This window comes from Schistocerca nitens, chromosome 1, assembly GCF_023898315.1.
Source record: "Schistocerca nitens isolate TAMUIC-IGC-003100 chromosome 1, iqSchNite1.1, whole genome shotgun sequence".
Lineage (NCBI taxonomy): Eukaryota > Metazoa > Arthropoda > Insecta > Orthoptera > Acrididae > Schistocerca > Schistocerca nitens.
The window spans coordinates 1032918588-1032934976 of NC_064614.1; the positions used below are offsets into that span (position 1 = coordinate 1032918588).

A 16389-nucleotide genomic window follows, 5' to 3' on the forward strand; every position below is an offset into this window, starting at 1 on the left:
GTCCTCGGGAAAAATTACGTCTGTAGTTTCCCCTTGCTTTCAGCCGTTCGCAGTACCAGCACAGCAAGGCCGTTTTGGTTAATGTTACAAGGCCAGATCAGTCAATCATCCAGACTGTTGCCTCTGCAACTACTGAAAAGGCTGCTGCCCCTCTTCAGGAACCACATGTTTGTCTGGCCTCTCAACAGATACTCCTCCGTTGTGGTTGCACCTACGGTACGGCCACCTGTATCGCTGAGGCACGCAAGCCTCCCCACCAACAGCAAGGTCCATGGTTCATGGGGGGGATAGAGAATAATAGAAAGAAAAATTGGGAACTTCCTGGCAGATTAAAACTGTGTGCCCGACCGAGACTCGAACTCGGGACCTTTGCCTTTCGCGGGCAACTGCTCTACCAACTGAGCTACCGAAGCACGACTCACGCCCGGTACTCACAGCTTTACTTCTGCCAGTACCTCGTCTCCTACCTTCCAAACTTTACAGAAGCTCTCCTGCGAACCTTGCAGAACTTCGCAGGAGAGCTTCTGTAAAGTTTGGAAGGTAGGAGACGAGGTACTGGCAGAAGTAAAGCTGTGAGTACCGGGCGTGAGTCGTGCTTCGGTAGCTCAGTTGGTAGAGCACTTGCCCGCGAAAGGCAAAGGTCCCGAGTTCGACTCTCGGTCGGGCACACAGTTTTAATCTGCCAGGAAGTTTCATATCAGCGCACACTCCGCTGCAGAGTGAAAATCTCATTCTGGAAAAATTGGGAAATTATTATATGACCATAAGTTTGGCTTTAGGAAATATAAAGATACCAGAGAGGGAGTTTAACGTTGCGGTTGATAATGAATGCAAGGCTAAAGAAAAATTAAAATACGTTCTTAGGACCTGCCGACCAGGAGAAAGCGTTCGACAAAGTCAAACGGTGCAACGTCATAGGGAATAACAAGAATGGACGAAGAAGAACGAGGTGCTCGTATTAAGAAGCGCATAAGAAGGGAATGCAATTTTTCGGCCTTACTGTTCGATCTTTCCGAACGGTTCTAGGCCCTACGGTCTGGAACCACGCGACCGCTAAGGTCGCCAACGTGCATGGATGTGTGTGATGACCTTAGGTTAGTTGGTTTAAGTAGTTCTAAGTTCTAGGGGGACTGATGACCTCAGGAGTTAAGTCTGACAGTGCTCAGAGCCATTCGAACCTTTTTTTTTTTTGTCGATCTATACATAGAAGAGGCAGTGAGGGAAATCAATGATATGTTCATGAGGGATTAAAATTTAAGGTGAAGGGATATAACTGATAAGATTAGCGGATGACATTAATATCCTCAGTGAATGTGAAGAGGAATTACAGAATCTGTGGAATGGAGCGAACAGTCTAATGAGTACAGGGTACTTACTGAGAAGAAATCGAGGAAAGGTGAAAGTACTGACGAGTAGCAGAAATGAAAAAAGTGAGAAACTTAACAACAAGATGATCACATAGTAGATGAAGATGAAGGATTCTGCTACCTAGGCAGCTAAATAACCCATGATGGAAAGAGCAAGTAGGACATGAAAAGCATACCAATACTGGCAGAAAGCGTATTCCTGCCCAAGAGAAGTCTACTGCTTTAGAACATATCTCTTAACTTGAAATTTCAGGGAGTGCACGTTTTGAGCACAGCACCGTATGGTAGGGAAACATGTACTGTGGTAAATCAGGAAAAGAAGAGAATCGAAGCTTATGAGTCGTGGTCCTACAGAAGAATGTTGATAGCTTGGTGGCCTGATAAGGTAAGGAATGAGGAGCTTCTGTGCAGAATCGGAGAGGAGAGGAATATACGCAAAGCACTGAAAAGATGAAGGGACAGGACATCAGGGAATAGCTTTCAGTGGACTAGAGGGAGATGTAGAGGGAAGGAAGGCAGGGACTGTAATATATCTAGAAGGTAACTGAGTACGTATGTTTTCTCTCTGAGATGGAGAGGCTGCCACAGGATAGGAATTCGTGGCGGGTCGCACCGAACAACTCAGGAGACTGGTAAGTGGAAAGACTCTTAGTTCGGAAGATACGGCGTCGAAAAGAAGCGTGAAATATGCCGCATTATGCACGCCTTTTTAATTTTGTATTTCTTTGCTACTAACTCTAATGAGAATACATTTCGTGGACAGTGGCCACACACGCTGAATGCCCCCAGAAAAATATGTCATTGTACGGTCTATAGTTTAGATGTGACGCCATCAACACTGAGAAGCGTAACAAACTGCCCCAGCACGCATGGCATTTAAGTTATTACTTCTTTACCAATAGCTATGCTGACAACACATTTGGCAGACAGTAGGCACATGCAACCTTGTATGTACATGCAAAATTGTATCATTATACAGCAGGTAATTTAGGAGATACGCAACAAACATTGAGCCACGTGAATGGGGAAATGCAGGGATAAATTAGCTTGATATGTAGTTGAAATATGTGTGTCAATACGGTAATATGTTAAATATGTGTGTAATGTATTTGTCAAGTGAAATATGTGTTAAATAAGGAAATATGTTAAATATGTGTGTATTTTATTTGACACATGCGTATGTCACGGGTAGAAAATTCATTCAAAACCCTTGGAAATATTTGAATCAAATTTGGTGCACATAAACCTCATCTCTAAGATCAACCAGCCTCTTTTTTTGGTTACTATGATAACATGGGGAGAGAACGGATGATGAGGAGACGGACAGACAACAAGGTGGAAGGAGTAGATAGGTGAAGGAGGAGATGTACAAACAGAGGGGGAGGATGAGGAGGAGGTGGGCGGAAAAAGAAGAGAGGGAGGAGGAGTTGGAGATGGACAGAGAGAGGGGGAATGAAATGGACTAGTAGAAGATTGGAATAAACACTTATCTGGGCAACGACGAGTACTCAACTACGTAGTTTATTCAGTTCTGCAACCAAGGCCTGTTCCCATCACATTCTGCATGCTGTTTGCTGTACCAACAACACATGAAGTGGTAATAACATTGTCCTTAGAACGCCAAGGAAGCAAGCACTTTTGTGGAGCAGAGACCTATACGGGGGCTGTTCCGATTGATCGCGAAATGGAAACCATAGTGAAAATCAGAAATGTTTTATTTGTAACAGTTAGCTACACCTTCCAGCTACTTCTCGACTTAGTCGCCGGACTGACTTAGACATTTGTCGTAGCGTCGTACCAATCATAGTAGGCAGCCGCCAGTGCTTTCCGCCAGTTCTCTACGCTGGCCTACAGCTCGTTGTCAGTGCCAAAATGTTGTCTTCATAGCCGGCGGTTCATGTGAGCAGAGCTGAAACTCAGAGGGAGACAAATACGGGCTGTATTGTGGGTAATCAAACATTTACAATTGAAAACAATTCACTGCCCCTACAAAATGCGGCAGAGAATTGTCTTGAAGAAGAAACCGCACAACAATTATGTAATGTTGGCTGCATAGCTCCAGGCGAAATTTCTCATCAGGCCCTCGTAGTTGGCGGGATACACTAATTTCTAGACATTATTACGTGCTCACTGTGAGATCAGAAATGAGTAGAGCGACGTGATGCTATCTAGGGTCATACTACAGGCGCTGCCCAACACATCTCTACAAAGTTTCTTCGGATTTTCATAGTCGTTTCTATTTCGTGACCAATCTAGACCTACTTTCTGGACACCCCTCGTATATTCCAGTACGATCTGTTACTGGTGGACTACTATACGTTGCTAATGTTGTGACCAAAGCGGCGAGAAAGATAGTACTCGCTCAGAAAAATGGCAGATACGATAGAAGGATGACTTGACTTGATTGTCACATATTAACAATGGCAAGAAACGTGAATTACCTGTTTAACCGAAGGACTGTGTTCGCCGTCTGCCTCGAGCAATAAAAGAGACACCAGGTCGCAGAAGAGCGCTGCCGACATGTAGTTGGGTCGCCTCTTAGACCGAACGGAAACCTCTAAGGCACAAAGTTCCCTCCGGTAAAGTTTTCTCTGTGCTCTGGTAACTCCGACGGAGTATTTTCCGCGGGAGAGAGAATATTTCGAGAATTTGGGCGGCGCTTCCATCCCCGGCGCACAGAATGGGTCTCGCTCCTGCCGGCGTAATCCCATTAGTCCGTGCCACCACCCGCTGCGGTCACCGGCGGCTGCGGCTGCTGCTGCTGCTGCCGCCGCCTCTGCTGTTGCGACCCCTGCCTCAAAGCACGGCCGCGTTAAACGTCGCGACTGGCGTTTGTTCTGCTTGGCTCGGCGCGCGAGGACATTTTACGCGAAATAAGTTCTCTGTGTAAGTGCCGAGCGTGCAGGGAGGGAAAGACGAGGGATAAGGGGCCTTAAATTTTGAAAGCGCTGTTCCAGTGACTGCTATCTCTTTCTGACAAACGCACAAGTTACACTGATTTCAGGATCCATACTGTAGCACTTTTAGATCGATAACCGAGGAACAAGTGGCCTAGCGCAATCTGTATCTGGTTCTTTTCTGTAATCCCCCCCCTTTTTTTAGGGAGGGGTGGGGGGAGGGGAGAGGGAGAGGCGAGATGGGCTGCAGACTAGAGTGATGGGGCCGCAACGAATTCTGCTACTGTACCAGTATCCTCATCTCAGAGTAGTACTTCTGCACAAGGTTTTCCGTTACTTGTCATACCAGTATTTTTTCTAAGTCTCTGCCATCGCCTAAGATTATCGACTTTAAAAGCTGTCTGTGGATCTATGAAAGTTTCGCCAGAATGAATTTTCAATGCAGTTCGCACTCAGTTGTAACTTTTTGGGCTCCTGGACAGGGACTCGCGCTCCTCCGTCTAGGTTATCAAGGCGTATAAGACCCACGTCTACATGATCGCTCCGCAATTCGCAGTTAAATACCTAGAAAGGGTTAGTGGGACAAAATTCAAGCCGTTTCTCTACCATTCCACTGGGGAAAAACGAACACTTACGTGTTTCCTTGCGAGTTCTGATTTCTCTTATTTTACTATGATGATCATTTCTCCCTGTGTAGGTAGGCGTCAACAAAAGGTTTCCGCATTTGAAGGAGAAAGCTGGTGAGTGAAATTTCATTAATAGATTTTGTCGCAACGTAATACGCCTCTGTTTTAATGACTGCCATCCCAATTCGCATGTCATACCCATGACACTCGCTCTCCTATTTCGCGATAATACAAACGAGCTGCCCTTCCTCGAACTTTTTCAATGCCCTGCGTCAATCATGTATGTTGCGGATCCCACACAGCGCAGCCGTACTCCAGAAGAGGACGGACAATTATAGCGTAGGCAGTCTCCATAGGTACGTACGACTGACGACCTACCTCCGCAGCTCTACTTCCGCCAGTAGATTCCTCGTTCCATTCAAGCTTCATAGAATATCTCCTGCACACCTTGCGGGATTAGCTTTCCTATAGGAAAGGACTTTTTGGAGAATAGCTCCGCCATCGGCAAGGTGACTGCTTCCACAATGAATTTTCACTTGGTTGATGCTTCAGTATGGCCGGCTGCGCTGGCCGAGCGATTATAGGCGCTCAGTCCGGAACCGCGCGACTGCTACGGTCGCAGGTTCGAATCCTGCATCGGGCATGGATGTGTGTGATGTCTTTAGGTTAGTTAGGTTGAAGTAGTTCCAAGTTCTAGTGGACTGATGAATACAGATGTTAAGTCCCATAGTGCTCAAAGCCATATGAAGATCTGTACGTCCACGATATTGGTGATAAGTTGAGAAAACCACCCCCAAACACATGTGCTACAAAACGCCACTGTTTCCTTGGCATGTACCCCGACATCAATATGGGATATGATCACTATGCACACGTACACAGGCCGCACAACAGGTTGGCACACTCTGGATCTGGTGGGCGAGCAACTGCTGGGGTACAGCCTCCCATTCTTGCACCAATGCCCTTCGCAGCTCCTGAAGCGTCGTAGTGGTTTGAAGACGTGCAGCGATACGTCGACCGAGAGCATCCCAGACGTGCTGGATGGGGTTCAGGTCTGGAGAACAGGCAGGCCACTCCATTCGCCTGATATCTTCTGTTTCAAGGTACGATGCCAGCTCGGTAGGGCTGTGCGTTATCATCCATCAGGAGGAAGGTGGGACCCACTGCACCCGTGAAAAGGGGGACATATTGGTGCAAAATGACGTCCCAATACACCTAACCTTTCCTAGTTCCTCTGCCAAAGACATGCAGGGGTGTATGTCTACCAATCATAAACCACCCCACACCATCATACCACGACCTCCATATAGGTCCCTTTCAAGGACATTAAGGGGTTGGTATCTGGTTCCTGGTTCACGCTAGATGAAAACCCGGCGGTAATCACTGTTCAGACTATACCTGGACTCGTCCGTGAACATAACGTGGGAACACTGTTTCATCGACCGTGTACTGTGTTTTCGACTCCAGGCTCAACGGGCTCACCTGTGACTAGGGCTCAGTGGAATGCATCTTTCAGGTCTCTGGGCGAATAAACCATGTCTGTTCAGTCGTCTGTAGACTGTCCGGAGACAACTGTTCCAGTGGCTGCTGTAAGGTCCCGAGCAACGCTACCTGCAGTACTCGGTGGCCGTCTGCGGGAACTGATGGTGAGATATCGGTCTTCTTGTGGTGTTGTACACTGTGGAAGTCCAGTACTATAGCACCTGGACACGTTTCCTGTATGCTGGAATCGTTGCCATAATCTTGAGATCACACTTCGTGGCACACGTGATACAACCCACTGTGTTTGACCAGTCTCCGGTCGCACTATTATTCTACCCCTCATAATGTCTTCAATATGTGTTCTTTGAGCAATTTTCAACACACGTGTGAAAACGTCTGCACACTTAATCACGGCAACGTACTCTGACATGCACAGACACACCTCTGCGTATGTGAACTGCTGCCAGAGCCACCGTGCGACGACCGCAGGTCAAATGCACCACATGGTCATAGCCCGAGGTGATTTAAACCCGCAAACCGTCCATCAGAGCATTGTTTCACCATGTATCACCACTATCCTTGATTTATGAGCATGAGTGTACAAATGAGCCACGGTCTCCGATAGCTCGTTACAGAGTAATGTTTGTTATACCACTGAGCATCGTTTGTCTGACATTAACATGACAATAATGAAAAAGATGTAATATACACTGATGAGCCACAACATTATGACGACCCACCTACTATCGAGATAAACCCGTGCAGGCGATAGCAGCGTCACCTGGCCAGTAATGACTGCAACTCCTACACACGCATGGTGCACGGAGTATCAGCGAGCATGCTATCCGTGTGTAGAGTGCGGAAGGCACACGATATATCTTTGACCGAGGGCAGATTGTGACGACTCTGGGCCTTGGCACGAGCATTTCGAAAACTGCACAACTTCTCGTGTGTTCCAGGAGTGCTGTGGGGCGAAAACAAGGTAAAACCACTGTCAGACGTTGTGGTGATGGATGGCCACCCCTTATTACAGATGTCTGACATCTAATCTATGGAGGGGTGGTAAAACAGGACAGGATGCGAACTACGGTGGAACTAATATCAGAATTTAATGCTGGCCAGAGTATAATAGTGTCTGAGCATACAGCGCACCAAACACTCCTAAGGATAGGCCTCAGCAGCCGATGACCCCACGAATGTGCCAAGTTAACACAATGACATCTTGAACAAGTTTCACAAGCTGCGACATTGTCGCGAATAAAACAGTGACCCGAATATAGAATAAATTTCCTTTACGTCGCGCCTATAATCATAAATTATTGTCATCAGCCTACCGGTTTCGGTCTGTTTTTAAAAAACAGATCTGAAGATGGTCCTTATAGACCCGAAACCGATAGTCCGATGACAAAAATTTTTGACCGTAGACGTGAAGTAAAGCAAATTTGTCTGCAACTAGGACTGAAATGGGCACGTAACCTTCGGCATTAGACTTTGGCGCAGTGACAGAGCGTTGCTTGGTGTGATGAACCCTGATCCCTTCCTCGTAATGCCGACGGTACGGCATGAATCCATCGTCTTCCAGGGAACAGTTGCTTGACACCTACAGTGCAGGACGGAGACAAGCTGGAGGAGCCTCCGTTATGCTCTGGGGAACATTTACGTAGGCACCCATGGGCCCACTGGTGCTCGTGCAATTCACCATAATGGCCAAGGTATGTCGTACACTGGTTGCAGACTATGTTACCCCTTCATGAGGAGCCGGCCGGAGTGGTCGTGCGATTCTAGGCGCTACAGTCCCGAGCCGAGCGACCGCCACGGTCGCAGGTTCGAATCCTGCCTCGGGCATGGATGTCCATAGGTTAGTTAGGTTTAATTAGTTCTAAGTTATAGGCGACTGATGACCTCAGAGCCATTTGAACCATTTTTGAACCTTCATGAGGATCATGCTTCCCGAAAGAATTGAGATTTTGTAACAAGATAATGCGCCATATCAGAAGACCACGAGTTTGATAGAGTGCTTCGAGGAAAACAGTGGCGACTTCCAGTCGATGTGGTAGCCTTATAACTCATCATATCTGAACCCTATCGAGCAAATATGGGCTGTGGTTGAACGTGGCGTCAGACATTATCGCCCAACTCTCCGAAATTTACGGGAATTATGTGACTTCTGTGTGCAGTTGTCCGCAGCTCGTGGTCGTGCGGTAGCGTTCTCGCTTCTCACGCCCGGGTTCCCGGGTTCGATTCCCGGTGGGGTCAGGGATTTTCTCTGCGTCGTGATGACTGGGTGTTGTGTGATGTCCTTAGGTTAGTTAGGTTTAAGTAGTTCTAAGTTCTAGGCGACTGATGACCATAGATGTTAAGTCCCATAGTGCTCAGAGCCATTTTTTCTGTGTGCAGACTAGGCGCCAACTGCGTCCGGAGACCTACCAGGGCCTCATTGCCTCCATGCCACGACGCGTAGCCGCTGTTATCCGTGCCAAATGCGGACGTACAGGCTGTTAGGTAGTTGCTATAATATTCTGTCTGATCAGTGTATGCGCTTTCATTAATATGTATATCTATAAGACAAAACACGCAGTATCGCAACATCAGCCACAATTATGCATTGGCCTTTACTACGGGAACAACTCAGGATAGCGTCGTGATGATGACCACTCTTATAAAAATATATCCCGAAACAGATTCGAAATGGACTTCGGATTCACGAGGTTTAGATACTAAATCTGTGCAAGAAAGTGGTCGTGGTAGTAGGGTACTCGAAGGGAGGATGAAAGAGCTGTTGGCACGAGATTGTCATCTACACTGTAAGCGCGAAAAATCGAATGTATGAAACACTGGAATTGAAGGGCCCTAGTGCTAAATGTCAAGAAATAAAATTTGTATGGGCATAGAGACAAATCTAGTACTTACACATATCATATTTCATAGCTTTATGCTTTTTCCATTTTAATGAACGAATGCGCGCCAGAGATTATACTTCGGGCATTGGCTAAATATTGCTGCCTCTACTGCTCCGATTTTTTGTACTTTTCAGGAAATCTGTTTGTCGCCAAAAAGCGAAAACATAGTTTGGTGTCTTTTCACGTATAAGTGAGAAACGTACCACGACGGATTTGAAATGTCAACTGGTGCTGCAGAGATGTACATGAGGGAGCGGAATGCTACAGTGGTCTCTATACCACCAGAATGTATAGCTGTGGTCTCGGAGAGCAGAATTTGCGCGCGCCCACAGATTTCGTATTGTAGTTAGGCACAAAATTATCTCCATTTATGTGACAGTATCCTGCGATATTTCAATAGTAGTGGTCCACATAACCAAAATAATTGTTTCCTTCAAATATATATGGAATTTACCAGTTATCTTATGGCTTTGTTTCTGCAAATGGAAACGTAAAATTTAATTTTCCAGAAATATGTCGTGTGTTATGTATATACTGTGTACACTGTGAGTAATTAAGATTTACAGAGCTGTTCTCAAAACTAAGTAAGTGTCGCCTCGTGCAGACATCTATTTTCTCAAAATAGACCATACGTGTCTCCCAAAACTCGCTGAAATCCTGAGTTCGAGAACAATACACTGACACTTTTGCAGTAGGTGCGTCTGATACTAAGTGGCATCATAAATGCAGATACAAAATTATGTAAAACAAATGTTTCCTTATTTATGGGTTCTTCCGTCGCTTCTTGATAGAACAAATCCATATTGAGGGTTGAGTTATACTAAGGCGGTTTCTTGTTCTACTGATTTTTATTCGTATGAACTAGTTTTCGGCTTATTAGGCCATCTTCAGACAACTACCAGCTATTATTTACAAAGAACTTGTGTTCTTACGAACCAAACGTTCTGCACTAGGATACAACGCATTTACATACGATCTTTAGTTGTGGTATTGTCTTTGGAATTGTCAAACGGGTCTTTTGACATTTTGTTCTGTAAAACTGTTCTTTAATGTAATAAATCACATTTTACGGTTTCTCGGTACCATGTATGACAACAATTAGAATTATTTAGAATACACATTATTACAAAATTACAATTTTTTGGTGTTTGTTGTGAACAGTTGCACTAGACACTAATTGTTGGTTGTACAACAGTGATGTTTCTTTCGGGTTACATTTTGTTATTAGAAGAATTGTACATTAGTATATACCGAATATTACATTGTTACAGTCGAATTACTGTTAGGAATGGAGACACATAAGGGATAATACATTATACTGGCGTCTGAATATGTTTACTATTGGGACACTTTGTGGTTAGTAGCAGGTTTACTTTATTGTGTAAAGGTTACGAGCGGTGATGTGCTCAGTTGCAATTGGCCACTTAGAACCAAATGGGGATTTATTGTCTAAGTGTTTGTTAATTTCTAGTGCTTCTGGTAGGCTGAGTTTTGTGCCTTTGTTGGCTATATGTAGCACTTCTGTGTGTGTTTGATATTTGTGTCCTTCTTTGAGCACATCCCCGGTTTGATTACCGTCAATGCACTTATTTTCACCCGTCGTTGTTGATTCCGCATAAACTTCCGATGCAGCTGTCATCAACAGTTCCTTTCCTTTCCTTTCTCCCCGTACACCCACAGTTTACACAATATTTATCACAACTGTGGATTCCACGTGGTATTTTTTCTTTCAGATTTGCCCTACAGAACCGACATCTACATTCGTATAATAGGGGTGACTGTGTTCTATAAGTCACGCCATGCCACCACTGCACTTGCGGGGCCCGTATGTTGATGGCGAATGCTACATGACAACGTTAATTGTCCTCAGAGCCCTCACCCATGAATACGCCCTTAGTGATTTGGTAGCCCTTCATCGGCGCACCACTGCAAGCGGTACTCTCTCTGCTACAGCATATACAGAAGCCACAAGATGGTCGCCTTGCTTAAACTGCTCGGTGTTTAACATGATGTCGCGCTTTTCCTCGGATACATGTAGCAAAAAAGTCTTTTTCTGACCCAAGGTAAACGACGGCTGTGTGGTCAGTATGTGTTTCAACCTTGGGCAATAGTCGTGTGGTACTGCTAACTTACTACATGCTGTTCACTACAGTCCTGCTAAATCTGTAGAATCCGTATTCGCATGGCGGTCGTGGGACGCCGACCAACGCGAGCAGCAATACTGCTCAACGATAAATCGCAGGGTCGATCGGCCACGATAATAAGATCGTTGATTTACGTTTTAATAGACGGTTCTCCTTCACACACCATCCACGTTTTCTCACAAACAACGAATATTTATGCGAGTCCTAGATCAAAAGCCTACTACATATTTTATCCTTATATAGAGAACAAAATATATACAGAATGAAATTTTAGTCATTCACATACCGATCCATACATTCTGGCCTTGTACACAGAATGAAGTATTCACAAAATAAAAATGTTCTCATTTATATATCTCAGTACGTATAAACATCAGTCAAAAGTTTCCGTTTCAGGGCGTTGCTGCAGCATGTATGCAAAGTACCGAGACACCGATGGGAGTATACATGGTATACCACCTATATGTTTCAGCGCAGATAGCTCTGGAAGGGAAATAGAAATTGAAAAACGGCTTTCACCGGTATGAATGTATGCAGAAACTCGTGAAATTAAATACTATGGGACTTTCTTGAGCGTAAGGAAATATTAGTTTCAACATACATTTAGGTTTATTTTCTTTTTCTTCTCTTTTTAATGAACACCCAGTACTATTCTTACGCCAACAATAACATGAATAACCACGAAAGCAATGGCATTGATTCCATCGAAACACTTCAGCTACATCCGACAAATCGCAAAGCGAAGTTGACGCGTAAACTAGACGAAACGCGCCTGTATTTCAGATATCGAGATGCAAGAGTAAAGGTCAAATTTCTCATAATCGCGATGTATGTTACCTTACTTTCACTGTTGTCACGAGGCCAAAAATAGTAATAGCGTCTCGTTCCACAGTCACTAATATGTCGGCATCACGCTTCCTTCTGGAGATGTGCAATAGCGGCGCGCCTCGTTTGTTTCAACTGTCCACTTCGCTTTGAATTTCTAGAGATGTAACTGGAGTATTGCGATGCCACCAACGCCATTGTTTTCATGCTTTTTTATGTTATTCTACATCGAAATCTACGTCTACATAGATACTCTGCAGATCACACAATAATTTTCTATTATTCCAATCTTGTACAGTGCGCGGAAAAAGGAACACATATCTATTTCCGTGCGAGGTCAGGTTTGCCTTATTGTATTATGACAATCGTTTCTCCCTATGTAAGTCAGCGCTAACAAAATATTTTCGTATTCGAAGGAGAAAATTGGTGATTGAAATTATGTGAGAAGGTTCTGATGCAATGAAAAACGCCTTTGTTTTTATGATATCCACCCCAATTCCTGTATCATTTCAGTGACACTGTCTCCCCTATTTCTAGATAACACAAAACGTGCTGCCCCTCTTTGAACTTCCTGGATGTACCCCGTCAATGCCATCTGGTAAGGATCCCACATCACGTAGCAGTTTTCTAAAAGAGGACGGACATGCGTAGCTTAAGCAGTCACTTTAGTAGACCTGTTGCGTTTCCTAAGTGTCCTTCCAATAAAACGCAGTCATAGGTTCACCTTCCCTATATCTTTTTGATGTGGGGTTTACATTTTAAGTTCTTGATAGTTCTTAGGTATTTAGTTGAATTTACGGCCTTTATATTTGAATTATTTCTCGTGTAACCGAAGTTTAGCGGACTTCTTTTAGCGGTAATGTGGATGGCCTCACACTTTTCATTATTTAGGATCAACTGGCAATTTTTGCACCATACAGATATTTTTAGCATTTTTATGCAGCGACAGCAACAGATATTGTTTATATAAGAATATACAGCCTACAGTTGCAGGTTAACTTTATCGTTTACCTAGGGGGTTCCAACGTTAGTAATAACGTCTTCTCCAGGACATAAAATGTTATTTAAATGTTTGCCTAAAACAAGCCATGTCCTAAGTCAACATTATAAAACTTGATGCGTAACCGTAAGGTTTTCTCACTTCTATTAAACAAGCTGTAGCAAATTCACGGTAAGCCCGTTGTATGGGCCTCGTCGTGTGACCAGAGACTGCTCTCACAATCATATTCCGCACTTCAAGACGCTTCATTCGAACCCAAACTCCATAAGATAAAGTCAATGTTGTATGAATTCATGTAAACAATATGCAAATAACTAATAAATAATGATTGAAATACTCGAGGCTGGCGTACACACATACATTCCAGACACGACGGTCAGAGGAGCTTTTAGTTCGCGTCAGGGAACCGCACGCCAGGAGGCCGGTCCGAACCATATCTACGTCGGCTGGTGAGCGCCCGTAGAGCAGACAGCGTTTGCCCGAGTGAAAGGACGACCCCGTGTTCGGCTTAAAAGCAAATTTCGCTACATTGTGTGGGAGCGCCCAGCCTACGCATTCTTTACAACATAGCACGCAGTTTCAGAGATTTTTACAGAGAGACAGCAAACGCCAAACGCCGATACTACAGATTTTTGATTGGTCGCCTTAAACGAAACGTGATTCTCCCGTTTTAGAAGAACAATGCTGATTGGCAGACGATATTCCTGACGCCTTGAGCTGAAGGAATAATGGAAGAGACCGAAAGGTGTACCCCTGCACGTCTGACGTGGAGAGGGGCCGTTCCGTTGTCGCTCTTGGAGCGAGAACATGTAACGAGAGCATGTGCGCTCGTACGTGTACTCAAAGAGCGAGGAACAAGTCCCTCCTCAGTACTTCACTGGGAGAGTACCTCTGTCGAGAGCGAATCTAAGTGCGACTCTATACTGAGTCCTTGCGATTAAGCATTGTTCACCGTGTTGGCCGCCACACTTATTGTGCGGTGTGAATGGACAGAGTTATAGTTAAACGCCTGCGAGGGAATTTTTGAGTGGCATCGCGGTGGATTGGTTATCCGACCGGTGTACCACGCCAATAGACTAGGGGCGAACAGGAGTCCTTGACTTCATCAAGGCGTAGGGAGAGTTTGATTGGCGAAGGTCAATCCAGATAGAACGAGACTTATCTATTTGTTAGCAGCGAGCGGCGCATACAGCAGTCATCGCAGCTTATGGTATTGTGCGCCTCAGCTCTTGCAAGCCCCATATTTCCTCCACAACAGTACACTTCACTACATTTCACGCGCGACAGCCTCGACCGTAGCTAGCAACATTCTAATGGATAATTATTCAAGTTGAGTAGGCGCGGCTCTCGGCCATTCTGCCGAGTCAATAACAATCCTATACTTTGTATAAAAATTTCATTAGCGAATCCTATCCTCGAGAGGTAACTTCACATTCTGTAAAGAACCTGGATATAATGTGTTAAGTTCATAACTAAAAGCGCCTTTGTGATTCCTCAGAATTTTTTCAAAAATAAATAATAATTTTCGGTAATTTCATGTTTTTCTTACACTAACTAGCACTACTCCAGTACCCGAGTATCCCACTAATTACGTAAGAAATTTTGTCGATTTTTGTGTCATTTCCTTACAGCAGACGACTCCAGAAGATATTTATTGCTGAAAGTTTTTTCAGGCATTTCTCTTTAGAACGTTAGGAGCGTCTGTGTGGGGGTGGAAATTGCATCTTGCAGGAGCCACAGGGTAAAGGCTACATCTCAGATTAATCCGTTGCACAGAATAACAGAATAGCACCCACACGCTCACAACTTCATCTACTTCTTGACCATGGAACCAGTTGTTAAGATTCTCGCTATTCTCATTTCTGCTTCTTCTCATCCTTTTCCGATTCCATCCTTTTCTGATTCAGTCTGAGTCCATATCCCATACTAATCAGACTTAAGAACGTATATTTCCACAGCCGGTGTCACAGTGATTAAAATTCTTCTGGGTATTATGCCGCGTCATTGCTAAAAACTAGCAACAATAATAAACTAAAACCGACGTTTCGGCCGAACTGCAACGGCCTTCTTCAGGGCACGACTGGTTTTGCATGGGTATAGGTCTTTCTATTTATTACAGCCTATCGATGTCTGATATCACTGTTGTAAAACTTTTAATTGGCCATCTAATATGATTGGTTAGTCATGGCGTAAGGGAAGATGGAAAGAAAGAGGCTATTCATGGATGTCCTTGTCGTCAACGATTGGTAACTGTCCGCCAATCAGCGTACGGCTTCTGGTTGGCAAGTTTTCCTCCTGGTGTGAGCGGAAGTGGAGTGACAGTTGCTCTACAATTGTTTGTGCAGATACGTCCGTGTCCCGTGTAGCTTCTGCCCCGCGACCGCTCGTGGCCTGTTGGACTGGGATGGCCGGCAGCCAGGACGCCGGGAGTTTGTACCTATCTTCTCTGTTTATGTTGTCAGGCTGCTTAAGAATTTTTAGCAATGACGCGGCATAATAGCCAGAACAATTTTAATCATTCATCAGATTCATCGTTCCATTCAGCTGATGATGTAATTATTTTAAACTTTCACTCAGGGTAGCAGTGACATCAGCGAATCATATCTTTGATATCCTTTCACCTTCATTTTTAATTCCCTTTCTGAACCTTTCCTTCATTTTCATCATTGCTTCTTCAATGTACACATTCAACAGTAGGTGCGAAAGACTATATACCTATCTTACACCTTTTTTAGTTCGGTCATCCATTCTTGGTCATCCAGTCTTATTATTCCCACTTGGTTCTTGTACATACTGTATATTATCCATCTCTCCCTATAGCTTTCACCTATTTCTCTCAGAATTTTGAACATCTCGCACCATTTGGCATTGTCAAACGCTTTTTATAGCTCGACAAATCCTTTGAACGGGTCTCGACTTTTCTTTAGTCTTCCATTATCCACCACAACGTCAGAATTGCTTATCCCGTAACTTTCCTTTCTAAAGCCCAACCGGCCGTCAACTACCCCAGTTTTCTTTTCCATTCTTCTGTATACAGGGTGTTACAAAAAGGTACGGCCAAACTTCAAAGAAACATTCCTCACACACAAAGAAAGAAAATATTTTATGTGGACATGTGTCCGGAAACGCTTACTTTCCATGTTAGAGC

At 44.5% G+C, this 16389-nt stretch overlaps 1 non-coding gene across 1 annotated transcript; it reads right to left on the bottom strand.

Annotated features, from left to right (window-relative positions):
• Window positions 1-339: 339 nt before the first annotated feature.
• On the bottom strand, window positions 340-414 carry Trnas-cga (transfer RNA serine (anticodon CGA)). The gene has a single exon. It is a non-coding gene; the product is annotated as a tRNA-Ser (tRNA).
• Between the last annotated feature and the right edge of the window lie 15975 nt (window positions 415-16389).